The sequence below is a fragment of the Trachypithecus francoisi genome, unplaced genomic scaffold (assembly GCF_009764315.1).
Source record: "Trachypithecus francoisi isolate TF-2019V2 unplaced genomic scaffold, Tfra_2.0 Lachesis_group12, whole genome shotgun sequence".
NCBI classification, from domain to species: domain Eukaryota; kingdom Metazoa; phylum Chordata; class Mammalia; order Primates; family Cercopithecidae; genus Trachypithecus; species Trachypithecus francoisi.
The window spans coordinates 29,277,961-29,283,960 of NW_022681457.1; the positions used below are offsets into that span (position 1 = coordinate 29,277,961).

The 6,000-nt window shown below is 44.6% G+C and overlaps 1 long non-coding RNA gene across 1 annotated transcript in view; it reads left to right on the forward strand.

Annotated features, from left to right (window-relative positions):
• Positions 1 to 5,110, forward strand: part of LOC117092071 — a 28,035-nt gene extending 22,925 nt beyond the window's left edge. The window contains exon 3 of the long non-coding RNA XR_004440617.1: positions 4,053 to 5,110. This is a non-coding gene — a long non-coding RNA (uncharacterized LOC117092071). The remainder of the gene's footprint in view (positions 1 to 4,052) is intronic.
• The last annotated feature ends 890 nt before the right edge of the window (positions 5,111 to 6,000 follow it).

Genomic DNA, 6,000 nt, shown 5'->3' on the forward strand with positions numbered 1-6,000 from the left:
GACACCTTTACGGCCCCTCCACTCCCCTCCAAGCCCACCATGGACTCAGAGATAAATTCACTTCAGGGTCTCTGGGCTGTTGTGACCTAACAAGTCATGACTGATGAAGCAAGGGAGCCCCAGAAGCTCCACGTGAGGGCACAGACCTCCAAAACTTTCTGGAATTCAACTGCTTCTCACAACTGTTAGTCTGGTCCAAGCCAGCATTGTCTTCCACTTAGATGACTGCAATGGCCTTCTATTGGTTCTCCCTGCAGCCACTTTGCCCTATAGCCTATCTGCCACAGAGCATCCAGGGTGGTCATATGAATGCCTCAGACAGGCCGTGATGTCCTCTGCCTCAACCCAATAGCAGCTCCCTTTTTCTTTCAAAGTAAAAGCCAAAGTTTTGACAAAGGGCTTCTAAGGCCATACCCAATCTGCATGCTGTTCCTCACCTTCCCTGCCCCTCCCCCCATACCTTTCTAACCTCACTTTCTACCTTCTTCACCCTCTAAGACATCTTCCTGCCTCAGGGCCTTTGCACAGATTACTCTTTCTGTTGAGATCATTCTTCTCTCAGAGATCCAAATGGCTCTCTCATCTCCTTGAAGGCTTTGCTCAAAATGCCACCTTCTCATTGAGGCCACACCAACTACCCTGATTTAAAAATTCCACCCCCTCCACTTCTTCCCCCAACACGACCAATCCTCCTTACCCTCCTCTGCTTTTTCCATGGCACTCATCCCTTTCTAATACAGTATGTAACTGATTTATTTATTTAGCCTATAGACTGCTTCCTGCCATGTGGCAGAGACAATAACACTCACCAAATATTCCATGTGCTTCCTCACATTTGCTAGTTTTTTTTTGTTGTAGGCGAGGCCGTGTGTTTAGTCCTGAGAGAAAGCATTGTGAGTCACTTCCAAGCTGCAGTACTGACAAGCCCATGGGAAGTTCTTCGGTCTCACTTTCCTCTGCCATCACAACTAAGGAACCTCAGATGAAACCTCTTGGGCCCCTGAGTCACTGCCTGGAAGACAATTGCCTTGTAGAATCACAATGGATTTTGTGCAAAAGAGAAATAAATAAAGCATTGTTTTGTTAAGCCACTGATACTCTGCCCTTATTAATACAGTATAAATTAGACTTCCCTGACAAATAGACCTCATTAGAATATAGGGTCCATGAGACCAGGATTGTGGTCTGTTTTGTTCTCTGATATATTTTGAACACCTGGATCAGTGCCTGGCACATAATAATCCCTCAGTAGATTTGTTGAATAAATGAATAGACTCCTGGACACAGGCCAGCATCCCTGACCCAGTCCAGTTTCTAGCTTCCTCTGGTGTGTAACAAATTCCCAGGACCTATGCTTGAAAGCTCCTTATGAGTAGGGAATAAATTGCAATCATCTTGTATTGTGCCCAGTTTCATAAGGCCTTGTCTGTTGTTACTATTCAGTAAATATGGACTGACTGACTGATAGAAATAATTCAGTGCTAGCCCAACTCTCTCCTGCAGTCATCAGGTAGAAAGCCCTCAGCAGGAGAGGGAAGATGGCCAGTTCTAGTTCACATACTCCTACAGTTTCAGCACAGAATATTGCTTCACCAAGTAAACTAAGGCTGTTTTGCCTGATCTCCTTCAGTGCCTCACTCTCTGACCTAAAATCTGGCCTCTCTCTGTACCTGTGCTCATGCCTTCACTGCCCTCATCCTGTTCAAGGGCAGTCCTTGTGACTAAGCAGGGTACACTATTCTTTCCAGATTTCTACCTCCCGTTCATACCTCAGGCCAATATTTTCTGATCTCTGACACTGCAGTTGTACTGAGCTTCCTCTTGGTGATGGCACCCAGGACCTCCTGATTGCCAAATGCAGTGGGACTTTTTTTTTTTTTTTTTTTTTATTGTGTGATGCACTGGAGACCTTCAGCTAATCTTGTCGCCTGCTACTACTTTGGCTCCCATGGCACCATCCTTTCCAGGTTCTGCTTACATCTCCTTGGCCATTCCTGTGCCTCCATGGGCTCTTTTTCCTCTGCTCATTCCTTCAGAGTCCTCCAGGACGCTGTCCTCAGCTCACTGCTATGGGCACTTGACACAATTTCCTCATGGTTTCAACAACCTCCTGGAGACTGATGATTGTCAAATCTTTGTCTCCAGTCCCAGTCTCTCTCCAGAACTTTAGATGATTTACGTATCTGCCACCTGGACAGACCCACCTGGAGGTCCCATGACTTGGGTGTCTTTTATGCACCCTCTCTTATCCTCTTGGCCTAATTTCTGAGTCCATTAGTGGCTCTGGCAAGTGGTTCTACCCTGGCTTTGACTCAGTTTACACTGACAGTAACTTTTTTCAACAATTGGCTTGACCACGCTTTGTGCCTTGGGGCTTCTCGGATGCCCCTGGATACCTAGTCATTCTGGTTGCCTGTGGACATGGCTAACACCTGGGCATGTGCAACCCAGGTTGGGGGTGGGGATTGGGGATAACACTTCTTGGGGCATCTGGATTACTGAAGTATAAGAATCAGTGGATAACTGCTTCTACCTCTTATCTCTCAGGTGGACAGTCCTGAAATGCAGTATAAATGCTTCTTGGAGGCCCCAGGGGCCCAGCATCAGTGTCCTGTGGCAGTGACCAATATGATACACATCCATTACTGGATTTCCATTTTTCCATTTTTCTTTATCCCACCCTCCCTGATCCCTCTCTCTGTTCTTGGGATCACTTCCCAGATAAATGACCCATGCATAAACCTTTGTCCCAGGCCTTCCTTTGAGGGAATTAAGGCTAAAATATCCTTTAGGCCCCTCTATCTCAATATGTCTAAAGCAGGACTCTTGGTCTTGCCCTTAATCCAACTCTTCTTCTACTCTTACCCCAATCAGTCATCAAAGCTAAAAACTAGAGACTCACATTTTCCCTCTTTCTCATCTCAATTTCGAGTCAATCCTGAATCTGCCCCTCCACTCCTTTCCTAAGACTGCCTCACCTAAGCTGCTGCCTCCCCTCAGTTCTCTCTGCCTCTCCTCCAATCCTCTCAAATCCATCCTACACCCAATCGCCAGTGTAAAATATCTCAAGCGCAAATTTTTGCCACAGCATCCTTGACTTAAGCCCCTTCAAAGGCTCTTTGGTAGGATAAAACCAAGCACCTTGTTATGACATGGGGCCTCCTGGGACCTGCCCTCTGCCCACCTCTTCAGAATCATGGCTGAACTGCTTATGCTTTCCAGCACCATTCCCATTGTGCACTCACCAGAGAGGAAGAAAATACTTATTTTGAAGAGACCTTTTATTTTGTCTGCTGCAGAGCATCCCAACAGCATAGCTGCTATGAAGACAATGTTGGAAGAGCTGTTCTCTAGACTTTTACATTCACAGGGCCTTTCTGGAGTCATAGCTTCACAATACACAGATGACAGGACAGTCAGGATGAGGGTTGGAGAAAGTACTGGAGGTACAGTCAGCACACCTGGGATCCAGGCCTGCTGTGACACTGGCTAACTGTGAGACTGTGGGTAAATTTCCTGGCTTCTGTATTCACAAAGTGGGAAAATGCCATCTAATTGCCACAGGGTGTGTGATGAGCACATAAAAGTAATAATGATGATGATGATGGTGATGGCTAACATTTATTGAGCACTTACCAGCAAGGCAATGGCAATGAAGAAGGTACCTGGTAAGCAGGTCATAGCTCTGCTGCTAACTTAGTAATGTTTTCTCAGGAAGTCATTTCCTGTGTCTTGACTTCAGTCTCACCCTGCAAGCAGTCGAGTTGAACTAGTTCAGGGCTTTTGACTGGGAGGTCACTAATATCTTTGATAAGATAAAGTTCTGGGTTTATGAGCAGCTAGCACACTGAGCTATTGCTTGTCCTAAAGTGGGCTGAGCATACATCCGTTTTTAGCTCTGACATGCTCGTTGGGATGCACACAGTGTGTTGAAGGTGACCTCACCAGCCCTTACATCAGCCTCCTTCCCCTGTGAAAAGAAATGATTGTGTCCTGAGCAAGAAAGTTAAAGATGCTGAATCTCTTGCATTTTTTTTTTTTTTTTTGTCTAGCACACAGTAACAATGAGGGTAATTCTGCCAAAAAAACAACTTTTCTTGGCATGCATTGTGCTGTTCAAATCCTTGGAATTTATTGCCACATCACTGCCAACTTGGACAAATTCTTATCAGAGCCCAGTCAAATCCAAGGACAACTCAAGGCCTGCCATCTCTCTGCATGATGTCCAAGCTTCTCGTGTGGCCTCCTCACCCACCGTGGATTCTGCACACCTTCCTGAGGGCCTGGTAACAAGGAAAGATGGACACTGGTACTCTGATCCTTCACCACTCAGCTCTAAAATGATGCCTTTGCTATAACTTTAGGGTTTTGTTTTGTTTGTTCATTTGTTTCCTCCCATCCTTCAATACCTTATTATTTCCCTGTATGAAGTGAAAATGTGATGGAGTAAATATATTGACTATTTTCTCTGTTCTGTTACTACCAAAGTCACACTCCCCATTTTGACTCATTTCTTTTCACATTTGATTATTTTCTGACTAGTTTCTGATCATATTTACATAATTTTCAATAACCTGATGCTTCCTACATAATTGAGGTGGTCAGAATAAAAATCCCAAAGTGCATGTGAATTGGAAGACATTTATCCAGCCATGGTGAGGGGAGTGAAACTGCATCCATGCCAAAGAAGATACAAACTGGGCAGAGTGATTGTCCCTTTATTTCTCCAAAAGCCAGGGGTTTGTATAAGAGCATTCCTGGGTGGGCTTTCCTGATGGGGAGAGCTAAGGGCAGAGAATCTAGGATAACACTTGGCCTTCATCCATTCCATGACACCTTACACCTTTGGCATCTATTTGGCTGTTGGTAGGATGGGGGAAATATGAGATGAAGAAAGAGGAGATTTGCCACCTCTGACTTCCCCTCATGACTCCCAGGTCACATTAGCACTAACACTAGTTATATTTTAAAGTGACTTATTTGTTTATGTCACAAATAATGATTGAGCACACCCTGTGTATATACCAGGCTCTGTACTAGACACTGGAGACACAATGCAAAGCAGCCATACTCCCAGCTCTGTGGAGTACTCACGATGTAGTGCATGCAAAAAGACAATCAGATGTGGAAAGTGTCCAATGAGTTCTGTAGAAGATGGCTCATTAGATCTCTTATTTACAGCATTGTGGCTGGTATAATTAAATTATTTGAGCAATTATTTGTTAGTGTTGGTCTTCTATTTTCAACTAAAAATCCCATAAGGACTGTAAGTCCTAGCATAATGCCTAGCCTGTGAGGAAGAGCTCAATAAACATTTATGAAGAAGGAAAGAAGAGGAGAGGAGGGAAGAAAGGAGGGAGGGAAGGAGAAGGGATGAAATAGAAAGAAAAGAAAGAGAAATCAGTTGTAGTGGTTCACCCCTGTAATCCCAGTGACTTGGGAGGCTGAGACACGAGGATTGCTTGAGCCTAGGAGTTTGAGGTTGCAATGAGCCATGATTGCATCACTGCACTCCGGTTTGAGTAACAGAGTGAGACCCTGTGGAGAAAGAAAGAAAGGCAGGAAGAAAGTAAGAAATAAAGGAAAGAAAGAATGAGAAAGAAAACTAAAGAATGAAAGAATGAAAGAGAGAGAAAGAAAGGAAAGAAAAAAGAGAAAGAAAGAAAGAGAGAGAGAGAGAAAGAAAGAAAAGGAAGGAAGGAAGGAAAGAGAAAGAAAGAAAGAAAGAAAGAAAGACAGGAGAGGAGAGGGAAGGGAAGGAGAGGAAAGGAGAAAGGTAGATTAGTGTCCTGAAAGAAGGGTGAAAGGACACTGTGAATAAACTCTGGGCATGTAGAGGGAAGCTGGGTGCTGAGAAGGCAAAGAAATGAATCTAAGTGAGAGGAGGTCAAGGCAGCAGGCACTAGGTGTATAGGAAGGAAGTGGATGTTTCATCTGGGAAAATTCCATGGCAGAAAAAAGGCAGGTGGCTGTGCAGAGGGGGACTTGTCATAAAGTTCA